Source organism: Zalophus californianus, chromosome 9 (genome assembly GCF_009762305.2).
Source record: "Zalophus californianus isolate mZalCal1 chromosome 9, mZalCal1.pri.v2, whole genome shotgun sequence".
NCBI lineage: Eukaryota > Metazoa > Chordata > Mammalia > Carnivora > Otariidae > Zalophus > Zalophus californianus.
The window spans coordinates 22,276,742-22,293,422 of record NC_045603.1 but is presented as its reverse complement, the minus strand read 5'-3'; the positions used below and the strand labels follow the sequence as shown (position 1 = coordinate 22,293,422).

At 35.6% G+C, this 16,681-nt stretch overlaps 1 protein-coding gene across 16 annotated transcripts in view; it reads right to left on the bottom strand.

The window, feature by feature from the left end:
* Positions 1 to 16,681, bottom strand: part of ANKS1B (ankyrin repeat and sterile alpha motif domain containing 1B) — a 1,105,044-nt gene that overhangs the window by 436,701 nt on the left and 651,662 nt on the right. The gene's annotated exons all lie outside the window — the stretch shown is intronic.

The window sequence follows — 16,681 nt, the reverse complement described above, 5'->3', positions numbered from 1 at the left end:
AACATGAAATCATATGAAACCACTGTACTTAGCAGTGTGATTCCTCTAACTCAGTTTGATTGACAAATAGAGTGTCCTGAGTGATCAGATGATTCTCTCAAGGAAGAGGGTGAATCTCCATTAGAGATCTGATAGTTACAGGCAGAAAGAGTTGTTAGAGAATAGATTAGCTGTGGGTTAACGTCCCCTCAGCTTGACTAAACTTTAGACAGATTTCTTCCTCACCATAGGCCCCTGACCTCCATTTTCTTAGATCATTTACTTTAGAAAACTTACAACTGTAAATTCGTTCTCTGTTTCCTTGAGATGTAAATCTTCTCCCAGGCTCTTGCTGGTTTTACAACCAAGGAAAATCTTCCCAAGGGCCTGAAAGCCATCCTTTTGAAATGCAGCCTTCAGAATGATATCGCCCTGATCTCACTGATATGAGGAATTCTTAATCTCAGGAAACAAACTGAGGGTTGCTGGAGTGGTGGGGGGTGGGAGGGATGGGGTGGCTGGATGATAGACATTGCGGAGGGTATGTGCTATGGTGAGCGCTGTGAATTGTATAAGACTGTTGAATCACAGACCTGTACCTCTGAAACAAATAATACATTATACGTTAAAAAAAAGAAGATAGTAGGAAGGGAAAAATGAAGGGGCGGGAAACCGGAGGGGGAGACGAACCATGAGAGACTATGGACTCTGAGAAACAAACTGAGGGTTCTAGAGGGGAGGGGGGTGTGGGTTAGCCTGGTGGTGGGTATTAAAGAGGGCACATATTGAATGGAGCACTGTGTTATACACAAACGATGAATCATGGAACACTACATCAAAAACTAATGATGTAATGTATGGTGATTAACATAACATAATAAAATAAAATAAAATAAATAACTTTAATATAAAGAAAAAAAAGAATGATATCGCCCCTCACTCCCAGGCTTGGAGGAGGGTAGGAGCCTAATTTCAATAAGCATCAATTAGCAAACACAGATGGCCTAATTACATTGACCAATCTCCCCCCATAACTGTCCTTCAGTACTTTTCCAGTAGCTCACCCTAGCCCTTAAAAACTCTCCCACCTTTGTTCCAGGGGAGTTAAATTCAATCTCTTACTCCGATTGCAACAGTCTTGAATAAATTCTTCCTTAACCCCATCCAGTGCAATTTTTCTTTGACACTACAATCAGCAGGTAGAACCCAACCATGGAACAGATGTTTCTAGGCATAAGGAATGGTGATGATACAAAAGTGGAAATGAATAAAAGAAGCCCCTTTCCCTCCCTGCCAGCCAGCCAACAAACAAATGCAGAATTGGGGAAGATCATTGTAACTCATAATACATACACAGGGCTGTATGCTTAATGATAAAGAACTTCTTTAAATCAATAAAAATAGGCCAATAACATCCCCAAAATGGGCAGAGGGTATGAACAGGTAGTTTAGAGAGAAAATACGAATGGAAAGTAAGCATATGAAAAGAAGCTCAACTTCACTTCTAACACAAGAAATGGCACAGAGACACTATTTTTCACCCGCCAAATAAGCCAAGGTCCAAAAGTTTGGTAACATGTTTTATTGGTCAGGACATAAGACTTTCTTGTATATTGCCGGTGATGGGGTAAACAATTATAACCTCTAAGGAAGGCAATTTGGCAATACTTATCAAAAGGACAAATATACATGTGCCCTGAATAGTGATTTAACTTTTGGGAATGTATCCATCAGATATATGCCTGCACATCTGAAATATAAACAAGGTTATTCATTATAGCATTGCTTATAATAACAACATACCAGAAGCAATATCGGAGATAGTGAAATAAATTACGGTACATTCATACAATTAAATACCAGGTAGTGCTCTATTTTCTGTTATGGAAAGATATTCATTAATTTAAATTAATAGATTAAAAAAGCAAGATGAAGAACAGAGTGTAGAGTATGGTACTATTTGTTAATTAGCTTAAAAGGGAGAAGTAAAGGGGAAAAGGGAGATATATTCATATTTGCTTGTATTTTGATTAAATATCCCTGAAAGGATATACCTGACACCAATGTTGCATATGAAAAGAAGTGGGAACCTGAGGTCATAGGTACTATAGAGAGATTTTCTTCACTGAATATTATATAATTATATACACTTTCTTATTTGTAAATCATGAATCAAATACATTATCTACTAAAACAACAAATTAAAATCTTTATGGAGAAAATTTCTCAGCGTTAAAAAAAATAAAAGTAGAAAATGATGAACATTTTTAGTTTTCTCCAGCTTAGAATTTTAAAGCTGAGAATATATGTGACCAATAAAGAAATTCAAGATCTAAGAGACACACAGGTTTATGGAAATCACTGTTAGCATACAGGGTCAGCCTCGCATATCCCCATGTCCTGTGTATCTATCACTGTATCAAAAAATGTGTAGAAAATTATGTGTGATTCAAGAATATGTGAGCAGATAAAATATATATTAAATTTATATTAGAGATCCCACACCTATACACACTAAAACTCTCTTATTTGACATCTTATAATTTGAAATGTCTCATTTAATCCTTTCCCAAATCTACTATGGCTGATATTTATTTAAGGTATGAACTGTTGTTGATCTCATGCTCAGACCTTCCCAAATGGAAGAGAGACTCTGCATCATTCTCTGATAGACTTTGGTGATTTTTTTTTTTTATTATTATGTTATGTTAATCACCATACATTACATCATTAGTTTTTGATGTAGTGTTCCATGATTCATTGCGTATGACTAGCACTGATCATAGGTATGAAAACTTTCAACTCCAGAAATCCAGAGTCTGGAGTACTCTCAGGAATTTGGAAAATCTTTTAGAAATTGGTAATTCTTCATTAATGTTGTGTTTCCTTTGTCTACAAGCATTTTTCCTCTCTCAAGATGGATGTGTGTTTGTGTATGTGTGTGCACACGTGAATCTATACATATATATACACATATGTATGTGGGAGGGATTGGAAATTATTTTCTTTTAAAGTGTATTTGCATTTTTCCTGCAAGAGACCTCACAGTTTCCAGGAGACTTTCCAAGCAATTGATGACTCAGAAAAGGTTAAATATTAGTAAATAACAGACATCTCTCACAGACTACCCTCTCCCTTTTCCTACCGCTGCTACTGTTAAGCCTCGGTAGTCACTTTCCCTTGGGTCTGGATGACTGTGACAGCAGCATAGTAATCTGTCTGCCTTTAAGCTCTCTAAGCTCCCGACTACACACAACCAACCAGGTGTTAGCATAATCTTTTAAAAAATAATTTACTTACTACTTTACCAAATTTGTTGAGGAGAGACTGATGGTACTACGAGTTGAACTGCAGTCAAACTTAATGATTATGTTGCAAGCATGCATATGCTTACACACTTGGTCTTTGTTCACTGTCCTGGAATTCCTCTCTATTCCTGTTTTTATTAGTGGGGAAAATGGCCTTATTTATTTTGTTCATAGAGTAAACAAATTTTTCTTTAACATATAAAAATGAACTAGAAAATCTATCTTACTGGTCACTTCTTCAAGAAGAAAAGTCAATTTTGGGGGGGTTGTTGTTGTTGTTTTTAAATTTTTGCTTTGTTTTGTTTTCAGAAACCTTCCAGAGGATGAATGGTCTATGCATGAATACAAAGCAACTATCTTACTGAGTGCTTATAAACTGCATTGAATTGCCTGGAGAGAAAAATGACCACAATGACCTCTAATTTTAAGGTAAAGAGACTTCTGGAGAGGTAACATAATAATAACTAACAGACCTTTGCAGTTTTTAAGTGCTTTTATACAAATTATCCCATTTAATTATAATAAGAAGAAATCTATTATTCTCACTGTAAAGAATAAGGAAATGAAGACTTCAAATGATGAAGTAACTTGTCCAAGGTCATGCAGCCAGTAAGAAATGGGAACTGTGACCCTAACTTACATTTTCTGACACCGTATTTCATATTCTTCCACATATGATTAATAGCTCCCCAACCTGTCATGTGAAATTTTAGTGCTGTAATTTTATTTAGTACCCCTGAAATCCTGGTACTCAAGTCACTGACCCACAGAACAGGTTAAATAAAGAAGGCTTTTTTTGAAAGGGTAAGGAAAAACAACATTGATATTGAAAGGGTAAGGAAACAACATTCTAGTGCTTGTTTATATCATGGAGAAAGCTAGAAGTCCCCTGTAGAAAGGTCTTCACAGAGGCACTACCTTATCACTGCACATCTGGCTATGTATAAGTCACAGGTAGAATACTCCCCTTTCCCCTAATGATAAGGTTGTTCCTAATCTAGTTAGCTATCTTTTACAAAATGACCCATGGGGGAAATTCCTTCCAGAGTTTCAAGCTAGGAAAGAGTTCCTTTCTCTATGTACCTTGATAATATTTTCTTTATAATGACAGCTCTGTAACTCATTTTTGTTTTGGCTTGCCAAGAAACTTAGAGCCAAGTTGTATGCTTAGTTGCAATCATTCTCCTTAGGTTTTCTGGAATATTCTCTTTCCTTTATCTCTCATCTAAAATTTTTCTTTTAAATTATATGATTCGTATCTTTTACTATTGCTTTAATGGGGTCTTATTTTACTGTAATTATATCCTTTATTGTAAGCCTTCTCAAGTCTTTTTTGAAGACAGGCAGAATATAAATATACACTCTAAGTAACACTAGTAAGAATATGAGCACTGACTCCATTGAAAAAAAAGTAACAAAAGTATACCAGGTACAAACGGTTTATTTAAATGCTTGAGAAGCTCATGCAGAAGACATTTGTGTTGTGAATGCACAGGGTAATAAGGGTAATGGAGTCTTGTTTTCTTTCCTTTATTCTTTGTTTTTGTTTTTTATTGTCCTAAGAACATTTAACATGAGATCTATGCCCTCATAACAAAATTTTAAGTGCACAATATAGTATTTTAACTATAGAGCACAATGTTGCACAGCAGATCTCTAGAACTTTTGCATCTTGCAAACTAAAATTTTATACCTGTTGAATAGCAACTCCCCATTCCCCATCCCCAGAGCTCCTGCCAAGCACCACTCTATCCTCTGTTTCTATGAGTTGAACTGTTTTAGATACCTCATATGCTATCGACTGAATGTTTGTGCCCTCCAAAATTGTTGAAATCAAATCCCTAGTGTGATGGTATTCGGAGATGGAAACTTTGGGAAGTGAGCCCTCATGAATGGGATCAGTGCCCTTATAAGAGACCCCAGAGAGCTCCCTTGTACCCTTTCATCATGTGAGGACACAGTGAAGAGATGGTTGCATGAACTAGGAAGTGGGCTCTCACCACAAATTCACTCACGAATTTGTCAGCTCCTTGATCTTGGACTTCCCAGCCTCCACAACTGTGAGAAATAAATTGTTGTTGTTTATAAGCCACCCAGTCTGTGCTATTAGAGCAGCCTGAATGGACTAACATATATAAGTGGAATCATGCAGTATTTGTCCTTCTGTGTCCAGCTTATTTCACTTAGCATCATGTCTTCCAGGCAAAGAGGTATATGAAAAGATGCTTAAGATCACTTATCATCAGGAAAATGCAAATCAAAATTACAATGAAGTATCATCTCACACTTGTTAGGATGGCTATTACATAAAAAAAAGATAACAAGTGTTGGCAAGGAGGTCAGAAAAGGGCAACCTTGTGCATTGTTGGTGGGAATGTAAAGTGGGGCAGCCACTCTGGAAAACAGTATGGAATTGCCTCAAAAAATTAAAAATAGGACCACCATGTGATCCAGCAATCCCACTTCTGCATATTTATCCAAAAGAATTGAAATTAGGATCTCAATGAGATATCTGCCCTCTCATATTCATTGCAGGATTACTCACAACAGCCACACTATGGAAACCACCTAAATGTCCATCTCAGTGGATCAATGGATAAAGAAAACATGGTATGTAACTAGAATGGAGTATCATTCAATCTTTAAAAAAAGGAAGACAATCTTTCTTTTATTTTTATAATAAAGGTTCAATGTCACTATAATGAGGCTTTCATATGTTAGCAATAGTAAATGATAAAGTATTTGCTATTGTATGTTGCACTTTTATTTAAAAAGACCTGAGTATTTCACTGTTTTATGATTATGAACACTTGGTATGATATGAATAGATAAGAGATAATTTTCTTGGAAAATTCCTGGTTGATACAGAAATTGATAAAGCAATCAATCTGTATATATCTCACATCTAAAATTATGTCACATATATAATTCTGATTATTGTGGGTATAATCCACATGTCCTACACATGTACACACATAGAAGCATGCACACATTTTTCAAAACAATGGCTACACAGAGAAAATCAGTTAGTATATAGTCCCTAAGGATCAAAACTGGGGAAACACCCTTTATGGTCTGATTAATACCAACAGAGGAAAAGAAAACTGGCTGAGAAGGTACAAAGTGAACCAGAAAGACCTAAGAAATTTTTAGTACTGTCAAATAAAAACAAATCCAGACTTAGGCAAGGAGAAACTTAAAAAGATTATTACAACAGGGAGAATCCTCCTTCCTCAGGATTTCAGGCATCTCAAAATCAAACAGAAAAAGGCTTTTTTATTTTTTTAATAGGGAGGAGTAAAGCAAGACTATAGGAACTTTGAGGTGAAAGGGAGCAAGCTGGTGGAGCTGAGCAGAGAGTATGAACAGAGTGGTATAACAGGAAATGTTTCTCTCTGTTGTCAGTTGATTCTGAATGAACTCTTAAAGAAAGATGTCCTGCATTTTAGTGCTTGCTTAGATTTGGGGGCAAGCCAAAGTTCAGGACCCTGTGGGGAAGGGAGAGGCTCAACTACAGTTTGATCAGGCCAAGTCAGTGGGTAAGTAATAGGCCATTGGGAGGACTTGGTCAGTATCTGCACCCTAATGAAAAGTATACACTAATGAAATGCTAACTACTTTTTTTGCCATAAAAATTCTTATAAGAAGCTTAGTGGATTCAAGAAGCAAGCAAAGTATAGTGTCAGAAATACTGCATTTATTCCCATTTGCATCACTAATGTATGCATGATTTCAGGTAGTCATTTAAGTCTCCTACAAATCAGCATAAGGTAAGGTTTTTTAAAAGAGCTGAGATGCTTAGAAAATCACTTTTGCACAAAAAAACAAAGTATTTAAATATCTTACACACCTATATCAATTAAATTATGCATTTATTATGTCAATATATTTAAAAAGGAGTATAAAATGAGGATCTGGCAACATTCTTCGAAGAACCTAGTTGAAATACACATATTTGAGATTTATTGGTCATTTGTCCTTAAGAAATTAGAAGTGGAAAGCTTTATTAAAGAAGGACAGGCTGCCAAAGCACAACCCATAAAACAGAAGATGACAGTATGAGTCATGGAATTATTGAGTTGGAAAAGATCTAGTCCTACCTTTTAATTTTCAAATTAGGAAAATGAGGCTCAGGGTGAGGTGTTGTTTTCCAAGTTGCAGAGCAAGTGAGTACAGAGTCTGGAGCAGGAGCTGGATCAGAGCAATTTTCCTCTCCGAGGGGGAACTTTACGAGTGCAACATTGTTTCACAGGTTATATACTTCACTGATTATAAAAGTAAGGTAAAGCACTTTTTCATGTGTCTTTTGGCCATTTGGATGTCTTCTTTGGAAAAATGTCTGTTCATGTCTTCTGCCCATTTCTTGATTGGATCATTTGTTCTTTGGGTGTTGAGTTTAATAAGTTCTTTATAGGTTTTGGATACTACCCCTTTATCTGTCATGTCATTTGCAAATATCTTTTCCCATTCTGTCAGCTGTCTTTTGGTTTTGTTGACTGTTTCTTTTGCTGGGCAAAAGTTTTTTATCTTGATGAAATCCCAATAGTTCATTTTTGCCCTGGCTTCCCGTGCCTTTGGCGATGTTTCTAGGAAGAAGTTGCTGCGGCTAAGGTCGAAAAGGTTGCTACCTGTGATCTCCTTTAGGATTTGGATGGACTCCTGTCTCACGTTTAGGTCTTTCAACCATTTGGAGTCTATTTTTGTGTGTGGTGTAAGGAAATGGTCCAGTTTCATTCTTCTGCATGTGGCTGTCCAATTTTCCCAACACCATTTGTGGAAGAGACTGTCTTTATTCCATTGGACATTCTTTCCTGCTTTGTTGAAGATGAGTTGACCATAGAGTTGAGGGTCCATTTCTGGGCTCTCCATTCTGTTCCATTGGTCTATGTGTCTGTTTTTGTGCCAGTACCATACTGTCTTGATGATCAACATCGCTCGGCATCAGGGAAATCCAAATCAAAACCTCAATGAGATACCACCTCACACCAGTCAGAATGGCTAAAATTAACAAGTCAGGAAACATTGATAGCTATAACATTTTATGTTTCCCATACAAATGTTTATATATATGTGATTATATGTGTCTATTATATATAAATTATAATTTGTTTATCATTGTATTTGTTTACTAAATTGACATATGGTTTTAATTGAAAGGTGTAGACAATAAACATAAAAGTAGTGTATATTCACTGTAAAAACTTCAGAAAATTTGGGAGAGAAGAAAATAATAATCACTGATAAGTTTACCCAGAGATATTCAGTTAACTTGTAGCATCCATCCTCCAGATCTTTTTCATGCATGTATATTCAAAAATGGGATTACAGTTTACTTTGTTATCTACTCTTTTCACTTAGTAATAAATTATGGCTGTATTTCCATGGTGATAAATATAGACTAATGTCATTTTTAATTAGATATTTAATATTCAATCATAGAGAATTACAGTAACTCATTTTATAAATTTTCTATAAATGGGCATTTGGTTTGATTTTATTTTTTGAAGGATCATAAAAAATGCTGAGATGAACATCTTTATATACACTTACTTTGCTCTTGTCCTTAGGATACATTCCTGTAAGTGATAGTGTTGGGTACCATGGTTTTTAAACTTACAAAACATTTCATTTCCTAATTCTCTAGAAGTTAATATTTGAGTACCAAAAATACAAGTAGATGAGAAGGCTTTTTTATCAGGACAGTGTATCATAGGAACAACCAGTATAAACTATAAAATTTTTTTCATGGGTAAGTGACCCATGTTTGTCAGTTAATTCTTCATTATATTTTAGGAAGACAAATTTGTATTTAAAAGCAATCATTATGAGGATCCATAACTTATGAAGGTCTATTAGCTATATTTCCAATTTGTCTTAATTACTTTTACCTCTGTAGGGGCCCAGGGCAGGCTGCCCAAAATGTGCCACAATGGCATGCTGATTATTTTGAATTGAAGCTACTTGGGAAACAGCTGGTACAAGAACACTCAGACCATCCCCTGTCCCCCTGAAAGCAAGAAATAAATCTCCCACACAGAAGGTACCCCACCCTGTACTAAGAAGCAAAAAAATATCCTTATCACCAGAGATTGGAACTTCAAAGCCAAGAAAAACTGTAGAAACAAACCTTATTACTTTTTTACTAATCAACTACCTCAGCCAAAATTCTGCTTAAAATTCCTTACTAATTAAAGCTCCCAAACATCTGTTTTCTTTATCCTGTCAGTTCTTCACAAATTTATTGTCTCTGTCTAAAAAGTATAAAAACTGCCTGCCTTGGTCATTTCCTTAGGTCTCAATTTCAGTTTTGAGCCTCCATGCATATGTAGTAAAACTTTGATTTTTTTCCTATTAATTTGCCTTATATAAATTTAATTCTTAGTCCAGTTGGAAGACCTTGAAGGGCAGAGGAAGAATTTTTCTTTCCCAGTATGAATTGTTAATGGTAAACTTTATAAAATGTACTGATATTTTAGACTATGGACTCTGAGAAACAAACTGAGGGTTCTAGAGGGGGGGATGGGTTAGCCTGGTGATGGGTATTAAAGAGGGCATGTATTGAATGGAGAACTGGGTGTTATATGCAAACAATGAATCATGGAACACTACATCAAAAACTAATGATGTAACATATAGTGATTAACATAACATAATAAAACTAAATTAAAAAATAAAGTAAAATAAAAATGTATATTAAAAAATGCACTGATATTTATATAGAAGTTGTTCAACTAGTATTTTGAAAGTATCTTACAAAGAAGATTCTTGGCAGCGGCTTTCCAGCTTTATGGTGAATGTGTAAGAAGTATAGCCTATCAAAAATATCATCCATATCTTGAAGGTACTTAATGTATTAGAAATAAATAATGGGCCACTATCTACCCTTTGTTTCTTTGGAAAAAAAAATTTAAGAGAAAATAGATAGAAGGGAAAAGAGCAATCAAAGAGGGTAGATGTCATCCAGTATAGTCTACTATGAACTAGGAATGTAGCTAACTACTTTCTCATGTAGTAATTCATTAGATTTTTCCAATGATGATGAGGGAAGGTAGATATTATTTGTTATAGCTGTTTTCTGTATGAAGAAGTGAGGTTTAGGCTGATGAAATGATTTTCTCAAGGTCACAATAAGAGTAATTGTTAGAGTGCATATTCAAACCTATGTCAAAAAATAAAGTTGTTAACAATTTGAGCTTCCTAGTGATAGAATATATTGTCTCTGAAAGTAGTGAGCTTATCATCATGGGCCGTATTGGAGCAGATGTTGGTTGATTATATGTGAAAGATGTTATGGAAAGTATTCCAGTACAACTGAGAGACTGTCCTTGCTCACTGCTCTAGGCCTCTTCTAGAAAGCTTAAATATTTTGTTGAATTGAAAACAATGTACCAATTCTAACTATTGATACATCATAAGCAAATATTAGGCCACAGAGTAATACTCAACTATTTTATTTTTAAGAGAAACCTGATTTCACATGTGAATATTACTTATAATTTCAAAACCAGAAAAATCTCAGCCCTATTCTAATGATCAAAATCTATATTGTGTAGGTTATTTTAGTTTTTAATGACTATTTGGAATGAATGGTGTTAAATAAATTTTAGTGGCCATTGTGCTAAGAACACAATTGTTTGGTTGATTAAATACTATCTCTTGATAAAGATTAACTCATGGTAGCCTAACAATTACTGGAATTCACATTTTTACATAGCTATTCTATTATTAAGGGATTTCTTAGATTTAATCTATCTGAAAAAAAGTTACTCAGTGAAGTGTTATATAAAATATAATAAAAATAAGTCTTCTCTTAATTTGGACAAAATAGGGTGCTTATATGCTAACGTATTCTACTACCCACCTTCCCCAGTTGGTTCTATTAAAGATAGTGCTGTAAAAAGAAATAAAAATCAAAAATAAATTATGCCCGTTGCAAAGCATCTCACAGAGAGGTTTTTAATGTGCAATTTAAGAGTTCATGGAAAAAGGAATATTGCTGGAGGCAAGGAAAAGTCTTCCTCTGAAAATAAGTGAAACCCAGGTCATTACCAGCATTTATGCATTCACTTTGGGACATAGGAGATATTCAGAGCTGTGACTCATTTAAATACATGATCATGTGACCTATACTTTGGGAGGGCTTTGGAGTTGGAGCTAAAGCTTTCTATATACCCAAAGTTAGACTTTGCTAAGAGGAAGTGGCTGGTTCTACCCTTAACCACTCTCAGTTGGCTCCCTTTAGTGCACGTGGGTATGATTTGAGCTAAAGAGAAAGAAGCAAGGGCTGGCTTCTCTTATTTTGTGTAGGTAGTATATTTGATTGAAAGCTTAGTGGATTTCGGGAAGAAACAAACCCAATTTTGAAGCAGTTGTCTTCGACAAATTATTTTTTCTGAGCCTTTCTTCATCTGTAAAATGGGTATAATAACACCTCACCCAGTTATTTTGACAATTGAATGAAAAATGTTCACAGGAGAAAAGTGCACGGTATTTGACACACAGTAAGAAAGGAATACGTTTCAGCTTTTTTCCTCTTTGTCATTTCCATAATAGGACAACTCTGGAAAACTGTAAATACTTTTTTTTTTAATGTGTTCTCCTAGAGTTTAAGGAATGATATTCCCATCAACAACCTCAGCAGAAAAACAGCTATCAGCTGCATCGTTGGCAAAGTACCTCTTGATGCTTATCTAGAGCTATGTGAGAAAACACCAAAGGCCCGAAAGCAGCCAAAATATCAGGGAGGAGCAGCTTCTGGGGCTGTGGAGATGTCTGTCCAGAGCACCCAGAAAGAGACCCTCTTTGTGGAAAGGGCTGAGTGAGCACTCTGTTCTTGCAGACTTGGGCAAAGGTGGAGCTTAGATCAGAAGAGAGAACACTTATTCTGTCTTAGTGAGTTCCTAGGTTCCTAGAAACTCTCCATGGAGGATCTCTACAGCTATGAGGGACTCTGAACTTAACTTGGCCCTCAGACTCTTAGAGGAAGAGGAGCAAAAGCTTAGAAAGTGGAGTTGCAGATTAATGTTAGTGACTGTTTTCAGAGCTATGAGCTCTCCAGCAATGAGCTTGAGTTATGCTTTATGTATCCAATATAGTGTATTCTATGATAAAATTTTTACAAATTCATTTTAATAGCTTTCATTTACAATTAAAATTTAGATGGAATTGATATCTTGGCAAAAGTAGGTTTTTAAAAGGTAAGACTCTAGAATACTTCTCTTTGAATATAATTTAATGTTAAGTATAAGAAAAAAAACCCCAGGGCGCCTGGGTGGCTCAGTTGGTTAAGTGACTGCCTTCAGCTCAGGTCATGATCCTGGAGTCCCTGGATGGAGTCCCTGGATGGAGTCCCGCATCGGGCTCCCTGCTCGGCAGGGAGTCTGCTTCTCCCTCTGACCCTCCCCCATCTCATGTGCTTTCTCTCTCTCATTCTCTCTCTCTCTCAAATAAAATAAATAAAAAAATCTTTGAAAAAAAAAAAAGAAAAAAAATCCCAGCCTTAAAAAATACCTTTTAACTAATGCTACTTTTTATATTCATGTACCTGAAATGATTCCAATACAGTCCATACACCTGTAGTCTGTCTAGCGTAGCAGCAGATTATTTAAGCTGGTTTAGAAGTAGGAGGGTGTTCATAAGATTATCTACCACCCCTGTATTATAAAGTCTGGGCACTTAATTATTTGGAATATTTGCTGTATATGTGTAATGATAAGCAAGTCCTATGTAGCCAATTATTGCCTCCCCTTAAGTTTTCCTCAATCTCATGAAGAAGATCATCAACTTGATTCTTAGCAAGTGTGACAATTTTGAGGTAGTTACAATGAACATAGTAAATTTCCTAATTTGAAAGTGCTTCCTTGTGATAAAAGGACAATGGTTAAGAAATGTGACTTCAAGAAAGACTCCTCATAAAAGCAACTTAGAACATGAGTATATTTTAACTAAAATCTTTACTGATCAAAATGATAAGAAAGATTTCCTAAGTATCTTCCTGTGTGGCATACACTCTAATTAGAAAGATAAGTCATGCATATTTTGATAAGAAGGCAAAAGAATTACATTTATTGATCGCCTGCTATATTCTAGGTATAGTAGTACAAGTGTATAATTTAATCTGCAGAGGTCTTAGGAGGTGGTTGTTAAAAATCTGAATTTATAGGAGAGGAAACTGAGATCAAATAGGTCACAGAGCCAGTGAACTGCAATCCTGGGATTTGAAGCTGAGTCCATGTAACTTCAAAACCAGTTCTCTGAAAAAAATCCTATACATGGCAGTATATGACTATGTAGAATGTACTATCACATCACATATCCAGCATCACCAAAGAACAGGATGTTCTATACAATATGAGGTATTCAGTACAGTTGAATCCTACTACCAATGCCAATTTGTTTGACATTTGAATCTGATTTCAAGTGGGAAACCAGAAGTTTATATTTGTGAAAATTGTCTATTAATATTATTCTGAGTGAGAACTTAATATAGATTCAGTAAATTTTATTAACTGCTATTTCTGCCTTAGTCCTGGATAGTTGGTGTTGCTGGATAAGTTTCAAACTACTATAGAGTTGTTGAGGAAATTAAAAAAAAAAAAGAGGAAATGGTTTTCTACGAGTAGAACTAGTTTGATTCATAGAGGCTGCTCAACCTTTGAGCTGGTTCCTATTTTTAGGAGTGAAGAGGAGAGATTTTCAAATCCTTTACTGGTCCAATAAATATTTTGTTTACAAAATACCTGAAATTGCAAATGTGCAGGTAGTAGGGAGGGCAAACAAAAACACTGAAACAAAATGGGAAAGAGCATGGAAAATGTAATGCTCATCCTTGTTCCATCATGTATCTCCATTGCTTCTGACTTTATTCTCCCAAAAATTGTCTTCTGAGGTTTTTAGCAACAAACATCACAAACACTCATAAAGCTGTGCAGCTCTGTTAAAGCCAGGCCTAGTGCTTGGTTCAGTGGCCTTTCAAAGCAAAATTCGAGACACTGTCAACACATACTAAGTAAAGCAGTATTTCCTTTCACTCATTCTAAATTTACCTCCTGTTAATTTCATTGCACCTCTCTTCCCCATTGTCAAGCAAAAAAAGAACATCCAGATTTCATAAAAATAATTTAGGCCATTTAAATCAATATAGTCTAGATTTTTCTCTTTTCTTTGCCAGGGTATCTTGGAGTTTAATGATCTCTTTTAGTAATTACTCTTCTCTGGTATTAGCTGACGGTTGGGCTTGTTACTACCTGTATTGCAATTGACACGCCACTATTCCAGGGAGCACAGCAAATTTAACATGAAGACTATGAGACTGACTGACATCATGAAGTTCTTAAAGAAAGGGCTAATGTGTGTTTATCTCCACATGTATATGTCCACAGTGTCAAACACCACATCTCCCTTGTGGTAGGGCAAGATGGGGAGCTGAAATTTAATACATATCTACGTAAGTCTGACCCCACCTATATGCCATTGGACATGTCTCTACAATGATCGTACATTAATATCCTCATTTCTGTTGATCGGGAAATTGAATGAGTTGCCTAAGGTCAAGAGCCTAGTAAATAGCAGAACTGAGATTTGAATTCATGTCTGTCTGACTTTTTATTTCACCATGTGATTTCCCAACCACACGTGGTGCCCAGTAATATTTGTGGAATTTGCATGGGGTTATCACCTCTCTAGTCCATCTAGCCTCAAGAGGGAAAAGCCTGCAGCCCAGTAAAGTTATAATTCACAATGACCTAAAGGCCAATTGGAATGCCACATGGCATGGTCAATCACTTAGTGTAGAATATGTAATTAAGAGGCAAAAATTAAGGGACATACAGAACCAGACGTTGTTAATAGTAGTGAATCTGTGAGGGCTGAGTCTCTACTTTCAATTTCATTATCACTGTAGAAAAATAGTAAATAAACGCAGGGGGGAGGATGGCGGTATAAATGGCAGAAAGAGGAGGGTTAGGGGAGATAATCTGTGGATTTGTTTACTACTAAAGTGCCCTTCAAAGGCAGCTTTTCCTGATTGGCATTTTTAACATTTCCCCTTATTATAACATTACCCTTTCATTACAATCATATTTATATTTTTTATAATTCTGTGGTATTATCTGTTTAAAGAATTTTAGAGCATTAATGTTCAATATCACCTAAGTCTTCCAATAGAGAAGCTCTATGTCCCTGCCTGAACATTCTCAGTGTCAGGGAATTTTCTATTGATGAAAAAAATATAAAAGTTTACCTTTGTATCAGTTAAAAATATGCATTCCTACACTTTCTTGAAATTATTCGGTAAGCATGTCTGGAAGAACTATGTAGCAACATACATTCCTAGGCTAGTTCTCTGAATACTAGAAAAATCCTCAATGTTTATCACATTTCTGTATGAGAGATCTGGCTATACAAGTTATCACAGAGCTAATGTCATATTTGTGTCATTAGACATATGCACACAATTTTGGTACTTTTTTTGATAATTTTTCATTTTTAAAAATCTAAAATAAATATGCATTTCAGAAAAAAATTATGTAAACTTTTAAACAATTATCATTTAATTAAAATGGGGTCCAGTCATATTAGAGTAATTCCTTACCTGTCCCAGTATAGGAGAAATGAGTGAGGTGTTCATTTAGGCCTGAATATCCCCTTCAGTGACTGCAACCCCAGATTTCCATGTCACTTCTTATCCACCCAGGCCCAGTGCATCATAAGAGAGCCATTTTCCAACTTTTTTGTGCTTAAGAGTCACATGGGGTGCTGTTTAAAAAACCCTGGTGACTAGTCAAAGGGCCACAAAATCCCATAGCTGTTTATCCCATATATTTAGACTTCTCTCTCACAGACTTTAATCTTATCATCTCTACAAACCCATCAACTATCACTACTAACTTAAACATAAGTTCTTCAGAGAGCTTAGCAATCACTTGTTTTAACTCCAAATTGTATAGATCTATGTGATAATCTATGGTTATACCACTACTTAGTGGCTGGGTAGAAATGTAGACAGATCTTTTGATTCTTTCCAGAATAGTAGTTTCTCTAGCATGAACTGGACTGTTATTTTTAGGTTTAGCTATCTGGTATTTGACAGCATCCATTAGTATGAAGCAAAAAGTCTTCAAAGAAAGTTGCAAATGGAATTCCACTCTGAGCTTTAATCATAGAGAAAAAAATAATACTTCATAAGGGTAATATATTAAATAGTGATTGCAAAATCAGCTATTTGTGAGACACTCTGCTAGGCATTCTGAGATACATGAAGATGAGTAACACATAGTTCTTGCCATACTGGAGCTTACAACCTGGGGGTAAGTTTTTAATCACTCTGGCCAGGATGATTGGGACATTTCACTGAATGGGAAATCGTAGTGTATCAGGTCATAATATTCTACAAC